Source organism: Rutidosis leptorrhynchoides, chromosome 7 (assembly GCF_046630445.1).
Source record: "Rutidosis leptorrhynchoides isolate AG116_Rl617_1_P2 chromosome 7, CSIRO_AGI_Rlap_v1, whole genome shotgun sequence".
Lineage (NCBI taxonomy): Eukaryota > Viridiplantae > Streptophyta > Magnoliopsida > Asterales > Asteraceae > Rutidosis > Rutidosis leptorrhynchoides.
In genome coordinates, this window is record NC_092339.1 from 195,667,154 (window position 1) to 195,694,293 (window position 27,140).

The window sequence follows — 27,140 nt, forward strand, 5'->3', positions numbered from 1 at the left end:
TTGGATTCTAATAGTCGACATTCATTTAATATGGATATTAACTCGGGTCTATTGCTAAACAGTTACAGAATAATTTAATTCTGAACAATCCTATATTTTAAAATTGAATCCATTTATTTATTCTGATCATTAACTGTTTGGAAACTGATTAAAATGTTCGTCCATTATTATTTTAAGTAGGAATATAAATATATATATATATATATATATATATATATATATATATATATATATATATATATATATATATATATATATATATATATATATATATATATATATATATAAAACTTATTAATGTACCAACATTTATTTTTAGATCCTCTCAACATTTGTATTAAACTTGTTTAATAATGATCGATTACAAATGAATGTTATAGTCGTTCACTAAATAAATTAGAAACCATATAATTTGTCTATACATATAACACGTTTTATTATATCGTAAGTTATTTTTAATTAAATCATATATTATTTAAAATTATATTTTAATTAATTTATATATTTATATCTATATTTTTAAATATATATTTCTCTATTTACAAATAGTCGTTCGTGAATCGTCGGAAATAGTCAAAGGTTCAATTCATCCATGTGAACAGTTCAAAAATTTTGTGACTTAACATTACAGACTTTGCTTATCATGTCAGAATTATAATATCGTATCGAGAGTTTGATTTAAAATTAGTCGAAATTTTTTGGGTCGTCACAGTACCTACCCGTTAAAGAAATTTCGTCCCCGAAATTTGATAGAGATCGTCATGGTTAACAATAAGTATGTTTTCATGACGAATATGTGTTGATAAATAGATTTTTATCATTATTGATTAATATAGATAAAATGATTCGATTATTCGAAGAGTACGAATGAAGCTATCACAAAATAGCGAGATGAAGAAATAAAGATTCTTCTTAACTTTTGACGTAGTCACGGTTATTCTTCCGGATTTCAAGGGATTTAAAGAAAATTTTTGTAATCTATATAAAATATGATTCTTCGGGATTTAAGGAAATTAGAATCCTTTCTAATTAAATTCGGTAATCTGTCTCGATTGCGATGTTTGAAATTTTGCTATAAATTCATCTCTTTTGATCCATTATTTCCACCACTCCTTATACTTTCTTTCTCAACTCATACTTCCAAAAGATCGTGAAAATGCTCAATCCCGTTCGGATTCTTGATATTTTCCTGACTATCGTTTCTATCATTCTCCTTTTTCACCTACGACCAGAGGAATTTATTTTCTTCTACTATTACCTTGGTGTTATAGTATTTATATTTCTCCCGTGTCTTTATCTTACTATTCGCATAGATATACACGGTTTATAATTTCTTGTTTGATGTTGTTCGTATCCTTACTTATATTCCGTATCTCCTTATTTTTGTTTTCTCTCCCGACCTGAAGTAAAGTGATCAAGACGTCTATTTTTTTTAGTTCGAATGAACATGATTAAGATTCTAAGCAGAAATGAAAGGTAATAACAAGATTGGATTTGTAGATTACCGAAAATCATGGAAGATAGAACTATCAATAATATATTTTCTTGATATGTTTAGAGGTTAATTAGAATGAAAGAGTTATGTAACATGGCACATGATGACGGTATGATCTGTGAATCATCATGTTTCTTTAGAACTTCCAGCATGACTTACTATAATATAATCACGTTGGCCGGGCGTCATTATATTATACTAACTCATGCTTCAATTCCCAACACTACTCCAGAAACATTCATAATTTAAACTTAGATGTTACAGAATATTGAAAACTAAAACAGTTTTCAATATAATGTAATACAGATAGCACGAAGAGATACATAATTTTGGACACGAATATCTATGAAAATATTCTCAGAAATATCGAAGATATTTATGATGATATTTTGGAATTTCTAAGTTCGAAGGTTGATGAAGAAAGATTTTTCGCAAGATTTTAACATGACTTCGGAGCAAGATATTCTCTAAAGATTTCATTGGATCCAGAATTACCTGGATTTCTTGAATATAGGGTTTGGTCCTTGTATTTGTCCTTGGTCTCCTTCATGGTTAGCTCAATCCATTTTTCAGTACCAAATTTTCTATCGAGCGTTCCTAATACTCCCATCTTTATCATTAAACTTTTGGCCGTTTATACCATCTACAATTTTACTGTTTCCTCTGCATTTAATGCTACCATAATCGAATCATCGGTTATCAATTCGAGGTGATTTCAAGAGAATTATGTTTTTAGATGATTAAACACTGATTGTAATCGTCAAGATACAATTGATGTTTAATATGAAATCAAGTGGCAAACTTGAAGAAATGTTTATCTGTAGAAGATATAACTTATTAACGATATTTTAAATTAAAATGTGTTGTAATTAATATTTCCTACTCTTTTAATACTTTTTAATTATCCAAAGTTAGTAGTCCGATAGTCCAAGGTTAGTATAGGTTTAAAGTTTTACGTAATTAATTAATTGGTTACTAATCAATTTTATTTTGTCCATTATTTTCTTCATTATGCCACTAGTCAAATCTTGACTTGGATTCTAATCGGTCGAAATTCGAATATGAAATTGAATTGGAATGAAAATGGTTATTTGTGAGTGAACGGATACGTATATCTGTGGTTGTAAGTAGGATAGTAAATGACTGTTGAATCGAAACTGAAGGATGTACAGTGCAACATGTTAATGTGAGATCTGAATATTCCTCGGGTATTACCTACCCATTAAAATATTTTCACCATTAACAGTTTGTACAAAAGAATTTTTAATTACAATCTTTATGAAAATATACCTAGATATATATTTTCTTTAGATGTAATCGTGGATTTAATGAGTTAATATGATATTAAAATCATCTGATTTATGGTTAGAACTAGAGTACATAATCTCTAAAATATTAGAAATTACATAACCATCAGGTGGAACGAAGAAAAATGACGTAGAACGATAGATAGAACGATGATTAGGTTTGAGGTCTAGGTTTTGATGTCGAGGCATGTGATGTTGAAACTTGGGTTGTTGGTGGTACTATTGGTGCTGGTGATGTTGCTGAAGCTGGTTTGTTTTGCACCATATTCTCCAAATTGATTACTCGAGCGCGAAGTTCGTTGATTTCTTCTATCACACCGGGATGATTTTCGGTTGGGACGAACGGATGAATAAGGTTTAGAATTGAAGATATTATGTACTCGTTGTGAGATATCCTGGAAATGAGAGTGAAAATGGTGGTTCGAACAGAGTGCTTCAGGTTCTTTGCCAATTGGGCAATATGGTTTATGGGAGGGATCACTTCTTTGCATCTCCATTGATTAAGTTTACTTCGTACCCATTCTCGATTCATCCTGAATTTATGATGGCTAACTGGTTGACCCATTCCGGTTACATTACTTTCGGAGCTCGAGTGGAAATCCATATCGGAATCCGAGGAACTTGAACTGGTTGCAGAATTCATCTTACACGGTTAAATAAAAGATTTTCGATATGAAATGATTTTCGGGTATCGGATGATATTCTAATTACATAGAATACCTATTACTTATATATAGTACAGAAGATCCCGTAGATTACGAAAGGAATTAAGGAAACGTGTCAGACAAGGTCTAATGTGATGGAATAGGAATTCGTCTGTACACCATCTATGCAATAACTGCAATAAGACGTGTCGAGACTTAAGAATGATAAGCAGGTAATTTCCAACTAGGAATGATAAGCAAAACTTTTTGACATGCAGACCAGGTTCAAGTCCAGACTTATTAATGTATCCTAACAACTACTAGGTCGAAGTTTAGACTCATTAATGCATCCTAACAACTACCAGTTAGACACACTAATTCAAGACCTGGTTCGCTAAGACCACCGCTCTGATACCACTGAAGCGACCCGTCCTAATCCTCCTAGACGAAGTCTTCAACATATGGTCCCATTGCGAGGTACTATCCTAAATATTCCATGTACGATACCAAGTAATATCTTTAAAATGAGCAAATGCACAGTGGAAGATTTCTTTCAAACCTGAGAATAAACATGCTTTCAAGTGTCAAACAAAAGGTTGGTGAGTTCATTAGTTTATCATAATCAATTATTTCCATAATTTTAATAGACCACAAGATTTCATTTATTCAATAATCATACACTCGCAAGTGTTTAAAATTCATTCATATGGATTGAACACCTGGTAACCGACATTAACAAAATGCATCTAGAATATCCCCATATATAAATATCGAAGTACTAAAGCAATTCAAATTCTCTGACTGGGGCGTGTCAAAGCCCATAGATATATCTTTAGGATTCGCGTCAATTGGTGGCAATTATAATAAACACCAATTCTTAGGCTACCAAGTTCAACAAGGGCGATATCCGGTATAACAATTCAACCATAGAATGTAGTTTCGATTACTTGTGTCTATTTCGTCAAACATTTATAAAAGTGCATGTATTCTCAGTCCCAAAATATATATTGCAAAAACATTAAAAAGGGGAGCAAATGAAACTCACAATACGATATTTTGTAGTAAAAATATGTATACGACGTAACTGAACAATGCAGGGTTGGCCTCGGATTCACGAACCTATATGAAGTATATATATTAACACATTATAATATTAATCAACTAAGTTTATATCGTATTACGACTAATATTCTTAAATATATTCATATTAACACTTATAATGTGTTATAATATGTATCTGATATATAATTTAATTAATGTTATCTTACTATAAATGATATTATATTAAAAACATGATATTTATGTGATATTAGTATTTTTATGATATATGTAATAAATATATATTGCATAAATAACATTTGTTGTAACAATAATAATATTAATAGTAATATTAATAATGCAAATGATAATGATAATAATAATAGTTTTGGTAATAATAATAATAATAGTAATAACAATAATAATGATACTTAGTAATAAATTTTAAAAAAGGATAAAATTAATAATAATAATAATAATAATAATAATAATAATAATAATAATAATAATAATAATAATAATAATAATAATAATAATAATAATAATAATAATATTAACAATAGTAAAAGAAGTTCTACCTCCAAAAAAAAAAGGCTAAGAAAATAATGGCCCAGCCCGGGCTCGAACCCGCGACCTCTTGTTAAACCTAAAACACACAACACCACTCGTCTACCATTTTTTTTCATAACCTAACATCACTTTCATGACTTCATGTATCATATTATCATCATCATCAAACTCGGATTATCATTATCATCATTAATATCAGACCATGATTATTAACGTCATCATCATAATCGTATAGTATTATCAGTATCTTTATTACTCGATTAATACGTAACATCGCAGGGAGTAGCTACGGCTACTACTCTTGCCAGAAACAGAAAACGATATGTTTGCAAGGAGTGGCCCAATTGCTAATCCACTTAAAATTAAGCCTAACGATGCCGACCCAATAGAAGAAGTAGAACACGGCCCATGATTTTTGAGTTAGTTTGGTTTTGCAGATTACTCAAATAAGAACGACAAATGCATAAATTACTCGTACAGTCACCAGAACCACTCCTCTTTGTCTGCCACTTTCTCAAATAGATTGGCTATTTAACATGGGTTCTATCTATTATATATAACAAGCATCATAATACTTGATATTATTATTATATCGCCACTGTACATCCCATCGAGGCTTTTTATATCACCATCATTTTTCATTGTTTTCATTGAATAAAAACACAAAAAGAACGCAGCAGTTTGGTGGTTTTGGCTGCAGCTGAAGTGGAAACAGAAACGATATATGAGCTCGATTATGGCAGTGGTTTAGGGTTTGAAAGATGTTCGTATAGTTGCAGCAGGAGCAGTTAGCATAATAATGGCGATGGTGATTTGATCACGATGGGTATGGTGGTGTTCCACTAGAAAATAGAAAAATAAGAGAGATAGGAGAGAGGGAGGTTGAGATTGGTGACGGTTTTATATGGGGATGAGTTCTCGGTTTATAGCGTTTTCGAAGTAGAACCATGGGTTTCAATGAAGATGCTGATATTTTAATGAGTTTATGGTTGATGATTGAAACGGGAAAAACAATACAAGAGTAGCAGCAAGTAACGATCGTGATAGGAAATAGAAGAAAGATTTAACAGGAGAAGTTGCAGGTTATTTGGTGAACGTCGAACGTGATTGTTCTCGGTTAACAGTAGCATTTATTGAAAGGGTTTTATGTGATGTTTTGTTTGGTCGATTAGCAACAACCCAGGATAATCAACAAGCAACAATGGATGTACAGTAGCATACGAATATTTTATGGTGATTTTGAGTTGCAAGAACGAAAAGAGATAGTAGTAGAGGCTGTGATCGTGGATTTAAACAACAACAAGAAGATAGTTGATTATGGTGGTCGTGGTTTGTTTGTAGGGTTTTAATGATGGTGATCAAGGAGTGTTAAAGAGTAGTTGTGGTGTTCTTGGTTCATCGGATTGCAGGGTGTTCAGTTCTCATGTTTTAAACTCGAATAGAAATTGATTCGATTAAGAGATAGTCAACGTGGTGGGAGTGGTTTGAACCGTAGTAGCAAACGTGATGGTGAGGATGATTTGGGTGATGAGATTTTAAAGGTAATAGAAGAGAGAATGAGATATAACAAGGAGATAGGTTCGTGGAGTTTATGATCATACAACTGGTATATACATATAATATAAATATAGGATAGAACATAGATGGTTGATTGAGAATGCCGACAGGGAGAATCAATTAGGAGACAACACAAACAAAAAAATAGAAAAGGAAATAAAGCAGATAGCTACACAAAACAGAAATTTGTTATCTGTCGATATCATTTCAATATTTAATAATTAAAACAAATAATTAAATTAATCATGATAATAAGTGGGTTTGTTGTTCGAAGGTGGTTGGAGAGAGAAGAAGAGAGAAGGTGGTGGTTGTTTATGGTTTATTGAAACAGAAGATAACAAAGTAAGGTGATTATCATGCCTGGTTAAGTTATTAGATCAACTTGTAAATTATACGTCAAAAATTGATAAAGTGAATGTAACTAAAAGTTTTGATCAATGATGGCACAAGATTACAGTAACCAAAAATGGTAATATTTTGAGTTGAAGTGGATGTCTAGTTTATCAATCAAGTGGGATTAATATATAGAGAAAATATAGATACAAAGGAAAACAATAATTGGAAATCACTAACTCAAATATCAAGTACTATATTACTATAGTAAGAGGGAGAATATTACACGTTCCTCATATTTTTAGCAGCCTAAACTTTGGATTCTAATAGTTGACATTCAATTAATACAGATATTAACTCGGGTCTATTGCTAAACAGTTACGAAATAATTTAATTCAGAACAATCCTATATTTTAAAATTGAATCCATTTATTTATTCTGATCATTAACTGTTTGGAAACTGATTAAAATCTTCGTCCATTATTTATTTTTAGTCCCAAGTAACATGTACGGAGTATTATTATTTTAAGTAGGAATATATATATATATATATATATATATATATATATATATATATATATATATATATATATATATATATATATATATATATATATATATATGTGTGTGTGTATGTATATATATATATATATATATATATATATATATATATATATATATATATATATATATATATATATATATATATATATATATATATATGTATATTTATTTATTAAACCTATAATTTATGTAACTTATTAATGGACCAACATTTATTTTTAGATCCTCTCAACATTTGTATTAAACTTGTTTAATAATGATCGAATTACAAATGAGTGTTATTGTCGTTCACTAAATAAATTAGAAACCATATAATTTGTCTATACATATAACACGTTTTATTATATCGTAAGTTATTTTTAATTAAATTATATATTATTTAAAATTATATTTTAATTAATTTATATATTTATATCTATATTTTTAAATATATATTTCTCTATTTACAAATAGTCGTACGTGAATCGTCGGAAATAGTCAAAGGTTCAATGCATCCATGTGAACAGTTCAAAAAATTTGAGACTTAACATTACAGACTTTGCTTATCTTGTCTGAACTATAATATCGTATCGAGAGTTTGATTTAAAATTAGTCAAAATTTTCAGGGTCGTCACAGAGATAACCCGACCTTCCACTCAACGGACCTTTATCAACAATTGCTCACTCTCACGGAGAAGAGTAATCAATCCGACACAATAATTGCATCGACCGCAATATTAACACTTCATCATAACCTTCGGTCTAACCGAACATTAAGTCTGTCACCGGCTCACCGATCATCTTTACCAGTCTATCACTTAAGAGCAACAAGATTCGTTCATCCGTCACTTTATAAGAAGTATTTACCGCAATGCACTTAAACTTCGACTTTCGCAACCGTCGAATTACTATCGCCCGTCGATCACTATTACAAACTCTGCTGCTTCCAAGGGTATCTCACAGACACTCTAAGTATAAAGTGATCACACCATCACCAGAGTTGAACATCACACTAGCAGGTAAAAGGAGCACCTGACGCAGTGTCATGCAGACTCCCACTACATTCTGCCGAGATTTAGAAACTCGATCTTTGGTTCCATAAACCCGATCCCATCTCTTGACAATAATGACCCGAAGTCATACCTACCCGACAAACCTTACGGTTTATTGTCTTGTTAAGAGTTACTAGCAATCACACGCTACCCGCAATTTCCGCAAGGCCAAAAGATATAGCCTAACGAAACCTTCCGTCTAACACTAAGAGATGATTGGAAACACCAAGTCTTGCACCCTTCCACATACCGGCACAACCACAACTACATGAGATATTCTGTAAGGAATTTTACCCAATGATCCAGAACACACTAACGTAACCATTGTCATATGGGTCCCACTCCCATGATTTTAACGACCCGAAGACTCCCCGATTCGCCAATTCTAAGGTGACTCACAACTAGAATCCTTACACGATTCCCTAACCACACACACTCTACCGAGTGTAACCCAATACCACAATCATTAGACTTGTTGCATCCCATTCTGGAATTCAAGTCATCGACACACACATGCACACATTAATCTATCGTTTAAGTTACACTGGGTAACTACAACCAATGACAATCTCAACAGTGCACCCACTACTTAGGGTGACTAAGCACACACCAAACTCGTGAGTTTGCTCACTCACCTTAGCTAACCGAAACCATCGTAACAATTCTCGAGTCACAACGAATTCGATGTGACAACAAGCACATCACCCGAGACCACTATATCTTAGGAACCTATACATGATTCCTATTTCGTCCCAAATCTACCCCAACCATGCCACGTTTCCTCTGTTCGGTACTCCTCATTTCATGTTTGGTGTCAAGATACACTTACGTAATAATGGTGATCAGTCACTATTACAATTGCGTACCTTACCATTTCCACATGGTTACGCAAAGTACTTTACCCAGACTGACGCAACATTCATACAAAATAACACGCGATAACTCCTAGTACCCGAATGACCAATGTCCTTACCGTGAACTTGATCACTCAAAACCGCCAAACATCCAAATCTCTCCAATAGATTCGTCTCTAGGATACCGCACCAATAGATACATGTAGATACACCTATATACAATATAATAATAAATATACACACGTACATTGCAACAACAGGTCAACCTACAACCTAGGTGACTATCACTAAAGCAACATCTAAGTTCGCCAACTTACATTAGGCACTAGCTATCTAAGGCACTAATTTACACACGAAATAAGGCCCCACATAATCACAATTTGGACAAACATAAGTCCTAGTTAGTCACCTACTCTAAGGTACTAACAAATCTCAATCCGACCCGTATTCCTACAACTCCCGCAAATAACGCACAATCGTCAATAAGTCTAAGACTAGGCACCTATTCCAAGGTCACCTAATTCCCTTAGACTATGCTCTGATACCATTTGTAACGACCCCAAATCCGTTTACCCAAAAACGTAGCACTTTTTTTTAAGTTAGGTCCCATTAAAACATTCATAATACATAACACCTCCAACTATGTTTTAATCAAAAATATAGTATCGTAATGATATGTTTAACAATTTAGAATGACCCTTAGTACACAAATTACACATTACAAAAGCATTTGTAATAATGACCCAATCACACGAAATACGGGTTAATACACAATAACCCAACCCGATACTAAGAGCATAATCCCGGGGGCTACCAAATCCCCAATCCGCGTCCAAATATCCAAAAGCTACCCCATCGAGCCCAAATGCTCTGACACATCTAGTATAGCAACTAGCTAGCTTCACAATTACAATACCTGTAAAAAGGTAAACAACGAGTGGGTAAACATAAAGCTTAGTGAATGCAATAATTATACATATACATATATAATCTACTCACTTGCAATCACTTACACAATTACCGCATACACGCTTGCAATTTAATTAGCATAACATCGCAAAGTATAATGCTAAAATCTCCAATACGCAAGCTAGCACAAACAATAGCAAATAATCCAAACAATATAATATGCTACACTACAACACATAACCATGGTTAACCAAAAATCCAAAGGGAATGATTCTCACGAATGAACCGTTAGCCACGCAGATGCCACTAGTATGCATCACTAGTCCCTTGAGTGGTATCGAACTCACGAACTTAAACCCACCCGTCGCCCTCCATGTGGTATCGTACTCACGAACGTTAAACTCACATTTCACGCCATACGTAGTGATGTGGTATCGAACTCGTGAACTTAAAACCCACATCACACGCCAACCCACATGACATATGAGGTATTGAAGTCACGAACTTTAAACCCTCTTCTCATGCCAAACATGATGTGCTATTGAACTCACGAACTTTAACCCACAACGCATCCCACACAAGTAAATATATTATATACATACATGTATAATTATTCCATTCACCTTGGAATGCCCGTACAAGTCATGTATAACATGATCTCCGTCCTCAAATCCGAGCAAGTAACCACCTATATCACACATAGGTACAATATACACATAAATAGTCATTCTCTAAAAGAGAACCTGACACAAACATCCCTTAGCTGAGGGATCACACCTTGCTCATCAAAACCCACCCATTTAACACCTAATGGACACAAACCAATTACCACTTCGTGTGGTAATTCAAACCCACTCAACAAGGTATAATTTAACCCAAATTATATGCGACACCAATTAGAAAAAACCTAGGTCTTAACACTAAATTACTACTTAGGTAGTAATCATTTCAAATGTCATTAACACTAAAACCACAACACATGCAATATTGACCTATATTGTGGTTGACCACGTTTGACTTATGTTAAAATACTATTTTAACCCCAAAATCACTTCCCATGATTACTTTCATTCAAAAATGCCATTTAATACTTAACAAAAGTGTTTAACACCTATTAAATCTAAAATTAGTGTCATTATCAACTTTGACCCAATTCAATTTACCCATTTTGACCAAAGTCATAAAAACGCCCAAAATCACTAACGACTAGTGAGTATATTTCCAAAACACCAATTAACACCTAAATCAAGTATTTACATAATTGATTTACCAAAACTTGACTCAAAACTTATTTTGACACCAAATCAAAGTCAACACCTATTTTGACTAGCATACATGTTCTTTAGAACATCAAAACCACAAATACACTTACAAACTAGTGACTAACACCCAAATCCATAACAAATACTTCCAAATTTGTCATCAGACCCTAAACCCACAATAATCGGGTACACTTACACTAACAATACCCAAAACCCCCAAATTTCACAAGAAATGGGCTTTATAACCCTAACTAGCTCAAACCCCAAACATGAACAAGAATCTTAAACAATGAAATTCAGAGTTAGAACTTACCAACACTACCACAACGTAGCTGTGAATGAGGTGAACAACTTTAAATCTTGAGACCCTACCCGAATCACTCTTCTTCTCCTTCCCCGAATCCCCAATTCTCTCTCTAGAATGACTCACTCTCTCTCTAGGGGTTTGATGTGTGTGAGGGTGAAGAAAAGAGGAAGAAATGAGGATAAGATAAGGTTTAGATCAGTTTTGTGGTGATAAAACTACCCATATGTGAAATACCCATTTTACACCTCATTTAACCCCATTTTAAAAATGCTGAATTAGGCCTTGGCACGGCGTGCCACTTGGGTTCTGAATTTGCTGAAGTTGCCTTGGCACGGCGTGCCACCCTGAAACTGATTTTGCTAAATTTTACTTTGGCACGGTGTGCCACTTTCTTGGCACGACGTGCCACTCTGAAACTGAATGTGATGTATAAAATTCCGGGTCTTACATCAGTGTTTAATCAACATGGCACGTTGTTATTCAGTTAACTAAACTGATAACAAGGGTTAGGATTAGAGCTCAACTCACTAATAAGCCTAGTGCTTTACTGAGGATAACCTCCGAGGTATAGTTAACTTTCATTTATACAACCAAGTGACATACTTTTCACTACTCAACGAGAACTCTCAGAGTCTAGAGATAAGTAGGTCTATCTAATTGGCTCATCCAACCATATCAACACCATTCCGATCATAGCTTTAACATAAACATAATTACCTTTCCTAAACCCAAACTAATATCTTGGTCAACATTTCCCTGATCAGCATACTCCAGATATCCTTTTACTTTCTTTACTTTTCTGCAATTAGGACTATTAGCTTAAAACCAACTACTATCCTTTACCCAGATAATTTAAACAAAGACAATTATCCACTTGATCTTCAATTTGTTAAACCATTCAAAAACACGACCCCTGGTTAACTTACACCTTCTACAATTAGAAAGTTAAAAGTAAATTTATGCCCCGTAAAATAAAAATAATAAACCACTGTTCGCTACCCTGATCAGTTGATTCTGACAGCTTGCGGCCTAACGACACCGTACGAATAAAACCGTCCGTTTTTGTCATATCATTATAGTATAACAAAGTTTTTGGCCCCGCTACAGGGGATCAAATAGTTTGATTGAGAAAGATTTTAAACAGACAAAAGTATTGTTTGGTGGTGTCTAAGAAAGACAATTATACACGAACTTGGTTGTTGGATTTTTCGAACAGTCTCCAATTATATTGGAACCAAAAGGATCATGCCACTCCGTAGTCAGCCTGGCCACCTAGATACAAAGTAATCTGTAAGAAGTCCTATCATTTGAAATATCCGATAAGGCCCGGTTAGCGACCAAATTTCAAGAATAATTATTTTTATTAAATTATCGATCCTTTTAGTCAATTAATATTTTCTAAAAGTTACTTTAAATGTTTTTAAATAGAAAAAAATAATATGAAAACAAAACACAATTGCTTCTATGCAAAAGTCATGCTTGGAAGAAAGAGGAGGACTAATCACCATAGGAACCAAAGGAATTCCTGAAATCAGTTCATACATGATCAAACTGATCGGTATGATCTGTAAATTTCAAGGATTACCGACTGACGATCCAAGCTTTCACTTAAATAAATTTATTAGTTTGGTTGACTCTTTTAAGAAGGAAGAAAACGAGAAAAATATTTTGAAACTTCATATTTTTCAATATTCTCTGTCTACACGCGCTTTAACATGATTTGATGAGCTTAACCCGAATTCAATACATTCATGGGAGGAACTAGCCACTAAGTTTTTAAACAAATTTTATCCACCCTCCCTGCAAACCTGTTTAAGAAATGACATCACAAACTTCTCTCAAAAAGAAAACGAGTCATTATGTCTAGCATGGAATAGAGTAAAGGTGATGCTTAAAAGGTGTTCGAATCATTCATTAAGTCGGGCAGACATAATCTACACGCTTTACAATGGTTTAACCAAGGTGATAAGTCTCTCCTAGATATGGCCTCGCAAGGCAATTTCTTATCACAAACAGTAGATGAAGCAAGGAATCTCTTAGACACAATAGCTGCACAATAGGAAGATGAGAACACTGAAGCTGCTAGGAAGGATGACGTCTTCACTCATATGGTAAAAATGCTGGAAACCGGGTTACAAAATATCACCCTCACTCTTCAAAGTTTATTAATTCCTAAAAGTACCGATGCTACCAGAACCAATCTAAGGTATCATTATCCTAGATGGGCATATAAACAGTAGAATAGCTCGGACTTTAATATAATTCTCCCACTACACCAACCTACTCTCCACACTAAGGAAAATTTATTTCAATTTATGAAAAAGTAATACATGATAAACCTTCAAGTCATAGAATGCCAAAATAAGTTTGATACTTTGATAAAGAATATTGAAGAATTAATAACTAATTTTCAGCTTACGCTTAAACGATTAACCACTAAAGTTGAAATAGAGTATAATGAGTTTGATGCCCTAGTAGTCACTAGAGGTGGGAAGAAAAAAACTGTTAATATACCCATACAACATTTTTCCGATACGGAACCTGTGTCAATTGACCCAGTTGTCAATCCATCGGAATCTATCTCTCCTAAAGCCCCGAAAATTATTTTGCGAGCCCGCATACCTTTCTCAGGTAGGCTTAGGAAGGAAAAACAGGAAGCACAATTCGCTAAGTATTGGGATATTATTAAGAATATGCATTTGAATGTACAACTAGTAGATGCTTTAGTAGAAATGCCAAACTGCGCTAAATTTTTCAAAGAACTGCTTTCAAAGAAAGAGAGATTAAGAGAAATAGTTAGCTTACCCTTAAGTGAAGAATGCTCATTAGTGTTAAAACATGGACATCTTCCTAAGTTAGGAGATACAGGAAGATTTACGGTACCTTGCTACCTACAAGATGTCCAAATTAGTAATGCGTTAGCAGACTTAAGAGCCAGTGTAAACCTAATACCCTATTCATTATTCAAAAAACTAGGATTAAATGACTTAAGGCCTACCAAAATGACTATCCAACTCGCGGATAGATCAGTTAAGAATCCTCGAGGAATAGATGAAGATGTCCTAGTCAGAGTGGATAAGTTCGCATTCCCTGTTGATTTCGTCATTATAGATATTGAGGAAGACACGAAGGTCCCACTTATACTTGGTAGACCATTCTTGACAACTGCCAATGCTGTAATTGATATACATGAGAAATCACTGAAATTAAGAGTTGGAAGTGAAGATGTCACATTTAATGTCGACCGACTCATGAGCCATCCTCGCGAAGAAGATCTCAGTCTCGTTGATTCTTTTCAAGAATTCATCAACGAATATCTGGAGGATACCATGCCTATATGTAGTCAAGATCAAATTTCTAAAGATCCGTTCTTTACACCTCCTGAAGGAAATCTCGACACCTATTTAGCCATAGATCCAGGTCAATAAAAATCTCCCCTCTCTGAAAGTAACTTTCTTGGTAAGACTATCCGAATAGCACCGCTAGGTCAAGGCATTCCCCTACCTCTGTTAAGGAGAATACCGAATGAAGAAACAAATTTCATTCTGGTATTTCAGGAGCCACAGTTAAAAGAAGACTGTGTTGAAATTCCTGAACCAACCTTCAAAACTAAAGAAGACGTTTCTGAAGAGGAAGCATTAAGAAGGACAATTTCTAGGACCAAAGAACAGATAACATCAGTGACCGCTATTAAGGAAGAAGAATCAAAATTTTAGAAGGGATATGACTCGTTAGATTGAAAGGAGATAGCTAGAATGAAGCCATCTATCGAGGAACCTCCAAAATTGGAATTGAAGAAATTACCCGAACATCTTGAGTATGCATGCTTAGAAGGAGAAACACAACTCCCTGTAATCATTTTGAAAGACCTCACGCTACACGAGAAGGCGAAGTTGACTCAGGTTCTGAAATCACATAAGAAAGCAAATGCTTGGAAGATTTCTGACATAAAAGGAATCAGTCTGAACTATTGTACCCACAAGATCTTCATGGAAAACGATTTCAAACCATCAGTTCAGAGGCAAAGAAGGGTCAATCCAATGATTCAAGAAGTCTTCAAGAAAGAAGTAATCAAACTTCTGGACACCGGTCAGATCTATCCCTTTTTCGATATGGGTCAGTCATTTTCAAGTGGTACCTGTAGTGACCTGAACTTTTCCATGTTTATATATATTAATTGAGATTGATATTTACATGATTAAATGTTTCCAACATGTTAAGCAATCAAACTTCTTAAGACTTGATTAATTGAAATATGTTTCATATAGACAATTGACCACCCAAGTTGACCGGTGATTCACGAACGTTAAAACTTGTAAAAACTATATGATGACATATATATGGATATGTATATAGTTAACATGATACTATGATAAGTAAACATATCATTAAGTATATTAACAATGAACTACATATGTAAAAACAAGACTACTAACTTAATGATTTTTAAACGAGACATATATGTAACGATTATCGTTGTAAAGACATTTAATGTATATATATCATATTAAGAGATATTCATACATGATAATATCATGATAATATAATAATTTAAAATCTCATTTGATATTATAAACATTGGGTTAACAACATTTAACAAGATCGTTAACCTAAAGGTTTCAAAACAACACTTACATGTAACGACTAACGATGACTTAACGACTCAGTTAAAATGTATATACATGTAGTGTTTTAATATGTATTTATACACTTTTGAAAGACTTCAATACACTTATCAAAATACTTCTACTTAACAAAAATGCTTACAATTACATCCTCGTTCAGTTTCATCAACAATTTTACTCGTATGCACCCGTATTCGTACTCGTACAATACACAGCTTTTAGATGTATGTACTATTGGTATATACACTCCAATGATCAGCTATTAGCAGCCCATGTGAGTCACCTAACACATGTGAGAACCATCATTTGGCAACTAGCATGAAATATCTCATAAAATTACAAAAATATGAGTAATCATTCATGACTTATTTACATGAAAACAAAATTACATATCCTTTATATCTAATCCATACACCAACGACCAAAAACACCTAAAAACACTTTCATTCTTCAATTTTCCTCATCTAATTGATCTCTCTCAAGTTCTATCTTCAAGTTCTAAGTGTTCTTCATAAATTCCAAAAGTTCTAGTTTCATAAAATCAAGAATACTTTCAAGTTTGCTAGCTCACTTCCAATCTTGTAAGGTGATCATCCAACCTCAAGAAATCTTTGTTTCTTACAGTAGGTTATCATTCTAATACAAGGTAATAATCATATTTAAACTTTGGTTCAATTTCTATAACTATAACAATCTTATTTCAAGTGATGATCTTACTTGAACTTGTTTTCGTGTCATGATTCTGCTTCAAGAACTTCGAGCCATCCAAGGATCCATTGAAGCTAGATCCATTTTTCGCTTTTCCAGTAGGTTTATCCAAGGAACTTAAGGTAGTAATGATGTTCATAACATCATTCGATTCATACATATAAAGCTATCTTATTCGAATGTTTAAACTTGTAATCACTAGAACATAGTTTAGTTAATTCTAAACTTGTTCGCAAACAAAAGTTAATCCTTCTAACTTGACTTTTAAAATCAACTAAACATATGTTCTATATCTATATGATATGCTAACTTAATGATTTAAAACCTGGAAACACGAAAAACACCGTAAAACCGGATTTACGCCGTCGTAGTAACACCGCGGGCTGTTTTGGGTTAGTTAATTAAAAACTATGATAAACTTTGATTTAAAAGTTGTTATTCTGAAAAAATGATTTTTATTATGAACATGAAACTATATCCAAAAATTATGGTTAAACTCAAAGTGGAAGTATGTTTTCTAAAATGGTCATCTAGACATCGTTCTTTCGACTGAAATGACTACCTTTACAAAAACGACTTGTAACTTATTTTTCCGACTATAAACCTATACTTTTCTGTTTAGATTCATAAAATAGAGTTCAATATGAAACCATAGCAATTTGATTCACTCAAAACGGATTTAAAATGAAGAAGTTATGGGTAAAACAAGATTGGATAATTTTTCTCATTTTAGCTACGTGAAAATTGGTAACAAATCTATTCCAACCATAACTTAATCAACTTGTATTGTATATTATGTAATCTTGAGATACCATAGACACGTATACAATGTTTCGACCTATAATGTCGACACATCTATATATATTTCGGAACAACCATAGACACTCTATATGTGAATGTTGGAGTTAGCTATACAAGGTTGAGGTTGATTCCAAAATATATATAGTTTGAGTTGTGATCAATACTGAGATACGTATACACTGGGTCGTGGATTGATTCAAGATAATATTTATCGATTTATTTCTGTACATCTAACTATGGACAACTAGTTATAGGTTACTAACGAGGACAGCTGACTTAATAAACTTAAAACATAAAAATATATTAAAAGTGTTGTAAATATATTTTGAACATACTTTAATATATATGTATATATTGTTATAGGTTCGTGAATCAACAGTGGCCAAGTCTTACTTCCCAACGAAGTAAAAATCTGTGAAAGTGAGTTATAGTCCCACTTTTAAAATCTAATATTTTTGGGATGAGAATACATGCAGGTTTTATAAATGATTTACAAAATAGACACAAGTACGTGAAACTACATTCTATGGTTGAATTATTGAAATCGAATATGCCCCTTTTTATTAAGTCTGGTAATCTAAGAATTAGGGAACAGACACCCTAATTGACGCGAACCCTAAAGATAGATCTATCGGGCCCAACAAGCCCCATCCAAAGTACCGGATGCTTTAGTACTTCGAAAAATATATCATATCCGAAGGGTGTCCCGGAATGATGGGGATATTCTTATATATGCATCTTGTTAATGTCGGTTACCAGGTGTTCACCATATGAATGATTTTTATCTCTATGTATGGGATGTGTATTGAAATATGAAATCTTGTGGTCTATTATTATGATTTGATATATATAGGTTAAACCTATAACTCACCAACATTTTTGTTGACGTTTTAAGCATGTTTATTCTCAGGTGATTATTATGAGTTTCCGCTGTCGCATACTTAAATAAGGACGAGATTTGGAGTCCATGCTTGTATGATATTGTGTAAAAACTGCATTCAAGAAACTTATTTTGTTGTAACATATTTGTATTGTAAACCATTATGTAATGGTCGTGTGTAAACAGGATATTTTAGATTATCATTATTTGATAATCTACGTAAAGCTTTTTAAACCTTTATTGATGAAATAAAGGTTATGGTTTGTTTTAAAATGAATGCAGTCTTTGAAAAACGTCTCATATAGAGGTCAAAACCTCGCAACGAAATCAATTAATATGGAACGTTTTTAATCAATAAGAACGGGACATTTTAGTTGGTATCCGAGCGTTGGTCTTAGAGAACCAGAATTTTGCATTAGTGTATCTTATCGAGTTTGTTAGGATGCATTAGTGAGTCTGGACTTCGACCGTGTTTACTTGAAAAATGATTGCTTAACAAATTTTGTTGGAAACTATATATTTTTAACATGTGAATATTATGTGATATATTAATCTCTTAACGCGTTTGATATTATGTGATAGATGTCTACCTCTAGAACAAGTCCCATTGACTCACCTAATAATAATGAAGAGTCAAATGTAAATTGGAATGATTTGTGGACTGATTCACAAGTTCCCGAAGAGGAACCGGAAGAAGAGTCGGAACCGGTAGAAGAATCGGAACCGAAAGAAGAATCGGAACCAGATGAAGAAATAGAACCGGTGGGGGAAATAATAAAACGGTTAAGTAAAAGAAAATCCTTAACCAACCGACCAAGGTTAATTATGGTCAATGGTGTTTCCGCCAATGAAGCAAAATATTGGGAGGATTACCAATTCTCCGATGAATCGGATTCCGACGAGAATTCCGATGATGTTATAGAAATTACCCCAACTGAATTTAAAAAGGCAAAAGAAAATAATAAGGGAAAGATCATAAAAATAGAGAAATCTAATTCCAACCCCGATGAACTTTATATGTATCGTCAACCCCCGAAGTCCTTAAGTTGTAACAATGACCCGGGAACCTCTAAACCACCAGGTTTTTCTAAACCAATGTGGAAAATTACGGCTCGTATTAGGGGAACATCATATATCCCTAGAAACTTGGCAAAACGAAACAAAACCGAAGAAGAAGAAACAAGCGAGTCGGAATAAGATAGTTGTATTCGTGTGGTGTAATATATGTAATATAGTGTGCTTATGCTTTATGATATATGTAAAAATTGCTTGTATTAATAAGTAATTTTTTTTATGAATCTAACTCTTGTCTATTTTACAGTATAAAAACACAAAATGGATAGACAACCCAATATTTTAAGAGACCTACCCGGAGACATGATTGATGAAATCTTGTCTAGAGTCGGTCAGAATTCTTCGGCACAACTATTTAAGGCGAGATCAGTTTGTAAGACATTCGAAGAACGTTCCAAGAATGCCTTGGTTTATAAAAGGCTTTCGTTCGAAAGATGGGGGATATCACATTGGGAAATCCATAAGTTACGATGTGTTTACTTTGACGCATATATTGCGGGGAACCCAAATGCTATTTTACGCAATGGGTTAAGAAATTATTTTGACTCAATATATCCGAATATTGGACTTCGTGATTTAGAAAAAGCGGCTAACATGCAACATAAAGAAGCATGTTATGCTTACGGATTAGTAATGTTCGCTTCTCACCAAAGTGAGAACAAGAACATCGGGCTACAACTATTAAACAAAACGTTCCCACAAGTGACAGAGTCGGTAATTCGGGTAAGAAATGAGGTTTTTAGATTGTTACGGGACTGTTGGACATTACGTAACCCTCGTCCCTTTGACGACGTTACAACACGCTGTCTTATCAACGGCCATAACGGTTATGTTCCACAAGACCAAGGATGGGAAGTAATCCTAGTAAAACCAGAATGCATGACTTGTTTCTAGACGTATGAATTACGTGTCTTTATTGCCTTTGCTGAACGACTTGTGTACTAGCTAGAATTATCTTCACAACCATCTTGTATCAAATTTATTGTGTGCTATATTTCATGCTATATGTAAAATAAGCGGTATTGTAAGTTTGTAAAATATTGTGTAAAAGTTTGAATGCGAAATATTATTATAATCAGTTTTTCATATAGAATTGTAGTAGTTGAATTGTATATTAGCTACTAAGTATGAACTTAACGGGTAGGTACTACCCGAATTTAAACTTATAAAACGCTAATATGAAGAAAAAGCTTTTATAAATGAGTTCATATTATGCTACGAAATACTATTAACTACTCTTAATATTCTGTATGATTAACTTGTTCCATTTAACTATTTTGAAGGAAATGGCACCGACTACTCAACACACCGTGAATATGAATGAAGAGGAATTCCGTACTTTTCTAGCTTCAAACATAGCCGCAGTACAGGCTGCGCTACATACCAACTATAACGTTGGATCTAGCAGTACAGGAAATCGTGTAGGATGCACCTACAAAGAATTCACTGCCTGCAAACCTTTGGAATTTGATGGAACCGAAGGACCGATCGGATTGAAACGGTGGACCGAGAAGGTTGAATCGGTGTTTGCCATAAGTAAGTGTACTGAAGAGGACAAAGTGAAGTACACTACGCATACCTTCACAGGTTCTGCGTTAACATGGTGGAATACCTATCTAGAGCAAGTGGGACAAGACGATGCGTACGCACTACCGTGGTCAGCATTCAAGCACTTGATGAACGAGAAGTACCGTCCCAGAACCGAGGTCAATAAGCTCAAGACAGAACTTAGAGGGTTACGAACCCAAGGATTTGATATTACCACGTACGAAAGACGATTCACAGAATTGTGCCTATTGTGTCCGGGAGCATTCGAAGATGAGGAAGAGAAGATCGACGCGTTTGTGAAAGGATTACCGGAAAGAATCCAAGAAGATATAAGTTCACACGAGCCCGCCTCCATACAACAGGCATGTAGAATGGCTCATAAACTAGTGAACCAGATTGAAGAAAGAATTAAAGAACAGACTGCTGAAGAGGCCAATGTGAAGCAAGTCAAAAGAAAGTGGGAGGAAAACGGTGATAAGAATCACCAATACAACAACAATAGCAATTATAACAATAATCGCAACAACTATCCTAACAATAGCAACATCAATCGCAATTACAACAAACGGCACAACAACAATAACAACAACAACAACAGCAACCACAACAATCATCTTAACAACAATAATAACCGCAACAACAACAACAATCAGAAGCAGCTATGCCAAAGGTGTGAAAAGTATCACTCGGGGTTCTGCACCAAATTTTGTAACAAGTGTAAAAGAAATGGTCATAGCGCGGCGAAGTGTGATGTCTACGGACCAGGGGTTAATAGAACAAAAGGAACAAATGGTGTCTGAACGAGTAATGGCGGAGCAAGTAGTGTCAGAGCAAGTTATGCCAATGTAGTTTGTTATAAATGTGGAAAACCGGGCCACATTATTAGAAATTGCTCGAACCAGGAGAACACGAATGGACAAGGCCGCGGAAGAGTTTTCAATATTAATGCGGCAGAGGCACAGGAAGACCCGGAGCTTGTTAAGGGTACGTTTCTTATTGACAATAAATCTGCTTACGTTTTATTTGATTCGGGTGCGGATAGAAGCTATATGAGTAGAGATTTTTGTGCTTAATTAAGTTGTCCATTGACGCCTTTGGATAGTAAATTTTTACTCGAATTAGCAAATGGTAAATTAATTTCAGCAGATAATATATGTCGGAATCGAGAAATTAAACTGGTTAGCGAAACATTTAAGATTGATTTGATACCAGTAGAGTTAGGGAGTTTTGATGTGATAATCGGTATGGACTGGTTGAAAGAAGTGAAAGCAGAGATCGTTTGTTACAAAAATGCAATTCGCATTATACGAGAAAAAGGAAAACCCTTAATGGTGTACGGAGAAAAGGGCAATACAAAGCTACATCTTATTAGTAATTTGAAGGCACAAAAACTAATAAGAAAAGGTTGCTATGCTGTTCTAGCACACGTCGAGAAAGTACAAACTGAAGAAAAGAGCATCAATGATGTTCCCATTGCAAAAGAATTTCCCGATGTATTTCTGAAAGAATTACCGGGATTACCCCCACATCGATCCGTTGAATTTCAAATAGATCTTGTACCAGGAGCTGCACCAATAGCTCGTGCTCCTTACAGACTCGCACCCAGCGAGATGAAAGAACTACAAAGCCAATTACAAGAACTTTTAGAGCGTGGTTTCATTCGACCAAGCACATCACCGTGGGGAGCTCCTGTTTTGTTTGTCAAGAAGAAAGATGGTACATTCAGGTTGTGTATCGACTACCGAGAGTTGAACAAACTTACCATCAAGAACCGCTACCCACTACCGAGAATCTATGACTTATTTGATCAACTACAAGGCTCGTCTGTTTATTCAAAGATTGACTTACGTTCCGGGTATCATCAAATGCGGGTGAAAGAAGATGATATTCCAAAGACTGCTTTCAGAACACGTTACGGTCATTACGAGTTTATGGTCATGCCGTTTGGTTTAACTAATGCACCAGCTGTGTTCATGGACCTTATGAACCGAGTGTGTGGACCATACCTTGACAAGTTTGTCATTGTTTTCATTGATGACATACTTATTTACTCAAAGAATGACCAAGAACACGGTGAACATTTGAGAAAGGTGTTAGAATTATTGAGGAAGGAAGAATTGTACGCTAAGTTTTCAAAGTGTGCATTTTGGTTGGAAGAAGTTCAATTCCTCGGTCACATAGTGAACAAAGAAGGTATTAAGGTGGATCCGGCAAAGATAGAAACTGTTGAAAAGTGGGAAACCCCGAAAACTCCGAAACACATACGCCAGTTTTTAGGACTAGCTGGTTACTACAGAAGGTTCATCCAAGACTTTTCCAGAATAGCAAAACCCTTGACTGCATTAACGCATAAAGGGAAGAAATTTGAATGGAATGATGAACAAGAGAAAGCATTTCAGTTATTGAAGAAAAAGCTAACTACGGCACCTATATTGTCATTGCCTGAAGGGAATGATGATTTTGTGATTTATTGTGATGCATCAAAGAAAGGTCTCAGTTGTGTATTAATGCAATGAACAAAGGTGATTGCTTATGCGTCTAGACAATTGAAGATTCACGAACAAAATTATACGACGCATGATTTGGAATTAGGCGCGGTTGTTTTTGCATTAAAGACTTGGAGGCACTACTTATATGGGGTCAAAAGTATTATATATACCGACCACAAAAGTCTTCAACACATATTTAATCAGAAACAACTGAATATGAGGCAGCGTAGGTGGATTGAATTATTGAATGATTACGACTTTGAGATTCGTTACCACCCGGGGAAAGCAAATGTGGTAGCCGATGCCTTGAGCAGGAAGGACAGAGAACCCATTCGAGTAAAATCTATGAATATAATGATTCATAATAACATTACTACTCAAATAAAGGAGGCGCAACAACGAGTTTTAAAAGAGGGAAATTTAAAGGATGAAATACCCAAAGGATCGGAGAAGCATCTTAATATTCGGGAAGACGGAACCCGGTATAGGGCTGAAAGGATTTGGGTACCAAAATTTGGAGATATGAGAGAAATGGTACTTAGAGAAGCTCATAAAACCAGATACTCAATACATCCTGGAACGGGGAAGATGTACAAGGATCTCAAGAAACATTTTTGGTGGCCGGGTATGAAAGCCGATGTTGGTAAATACGTAGGAGAATGTTTGACGTGTTCTAAGGTCAAAGCTGAGCATCAGAAACCATCAGGTCTACTTCAACAACCCGAAATCCCGGAATGGAAATGGGAAAACATTACCATGGATTTCATCACTAAATTGCCAAGGACTGCAAGTGGTTTTGATACTATTTGGGTAATAGTTGATCGTCTCACCAAATCAGCACACTTCCTACCAATAAGAGAAGATGACAAGATGGAGAAGTTAGCACGACTGTATTTGAAGGAAGTCGTCTCCAGACATGGAATACCAATCTCTATTATCTCTGATAGGGATGGCAGATTTATTTCAAGATTCTGGCAGACATTACAGCAAGCATTAGGAACTCGTCTAGACATGAGTACTGCCTATCATCCACAAACTGATGGGCAGAGCGAAAGGACGATACAAACGCTTGAAGACATGCTACGAGCATGTGTTATTGATTTCGGAAACAGTTGGGATCGACATCTACCGTTAGCAGAATTTTCCTACAACAACAGCTACCATTCAAGCATTGAGATGGCGCCGTTTGAAGCACTTTATGGTAGAAAGTGCAGGTCTCTGATTTGTTGGAGTGAAGTGGGGGATAGACAGATTACGGGTCCGAAGATTATACAAGAAACTACCGAGAAGATCATCCAAATTCAACAACGGTTGAAAACCGCCCAAAGTCGACAAAAGAGCTACGCTGACATTAAAAGAAAAGATATAGAATTTGAAATTGGAGAGATGGTCATTCTTAAAGTTGCACCTTGGAAAGGCGTTGTTCGATTTGGTAAACGAGGGAAATTAAATCCAAGGTATATTGGACCATTCAAGATTATTGATCGTGTCAGACCAGTAGCTTACCGACTAGAGTTACCTCAACAACTCGCGGCTGTACATAACACTTTCCACGTCTCGAATTTGAAGAAATGTTTTGCTAAAGAAGATCTCACTATTCCGTTAGATGAAATCCAAATCAACAAAAAACTTCAATTCATCGAAGAACCCGTCGAAATAATGGATCGTGAGGTTAAAAGACTTAAGCAAAACAAGATACCAATTGTTAAGGTTCGATGGAATGCTCGTAGAGGACCCGAGTTCACCTGGGAGCGTGAAGATCAGATGAAGAAGAAATACCCGCATCTATTTCCAGAAGATTCGTCAACACCTTCAACAGCTTAAAATTTCGGGACGAAATTTATTTAACGGGTAGGTACTGTAGTGACCCGAATTTTTCCATGTTTATATATATTAATTGAGATTGATATTTACATGATTAAATGTTTCCAACATGTTAAGCAATCAAACTTCTTAAGACTTGATTAATTGAAATATGTTTCATATAGACAATTGACCACCCAAGTTGACCGGTGATTCACGAACGTTAAAACTTGTAAAAACTATATGATGACATATATATGGATATATATATAGTAAACATATCATTAAGTATATTAACAATGAACTACATATGTAAAAACAAGACTACTAACTTAATGATTTTTAAACGAGACATATATGTAACGATTATCGTTGTAAAGACATTTAATGTATATATATCATATTAAGAGATATTCATACATGATAATATCATGATAATATAATAATTTAAAATCTCATTTGATATTATAAACATTGGGTTAACAACATTTAACAAGATCGTTAACCTAAAGGTTTCAAAACAACACTTACATGTAACGACTAACGATGACTTAACGACTCAGTTAAAATGTATATACATGTAGTGTTTTAATATGTATTTATACACTTTTGAAAGACTTCAATACACTTATCAAAATACTTCTACTTAACAAAAATGCTTACAATTACATCCTCGTTCAGTTTCATCAACAATTCTACTCGTATGCACCCGTATTCGTACTCGTACAATACACAGCTTTTAGATGCATGTACTATTGGTATATACACTCCAATGATCAGCTATTAGTAGCCCATGTGAGTCACCTAACACATGTGGGAACCATCATTTGGAAACTAGCATGAAATATCTCATAAAATTACAAAAATATGAGTAATCATTCATGACTTATTTACATGAAAACAAAATTACATATCCTTTATATCTAATCCATACACCAATGACCAAAAACACCTACAAACACTTTCATTCTTCAATTTTCTTCATCTAATTGATCTCTCTCAAGTTCTATCTTCAAGTTCTAAGTGTTCTTCATAAATTCCAAAAGTTCTAGTTTCATAAAATCAAGAATACTTTCAAGTTTGCTAGTTCACTTCCAATCTTGTAAGGTGATCATCCAACCTCAAGAAATCTATGTTTATTACAGTAGGTTATCATTCTAATACAAGGTAATAATCATATTCAAACTTTGGTTCAATTTCTATAACTATAACAATCTTATTTCAAGTGATGATCTTACTTGAACTTGTTTTCGTGTCATGATTCTGCTTCAAGAACTTCGAGCCATCCAAGGATCCATTAAAGCTAGATCCATTTTTCGCTTTTCCAGTAGGTTTATCCAA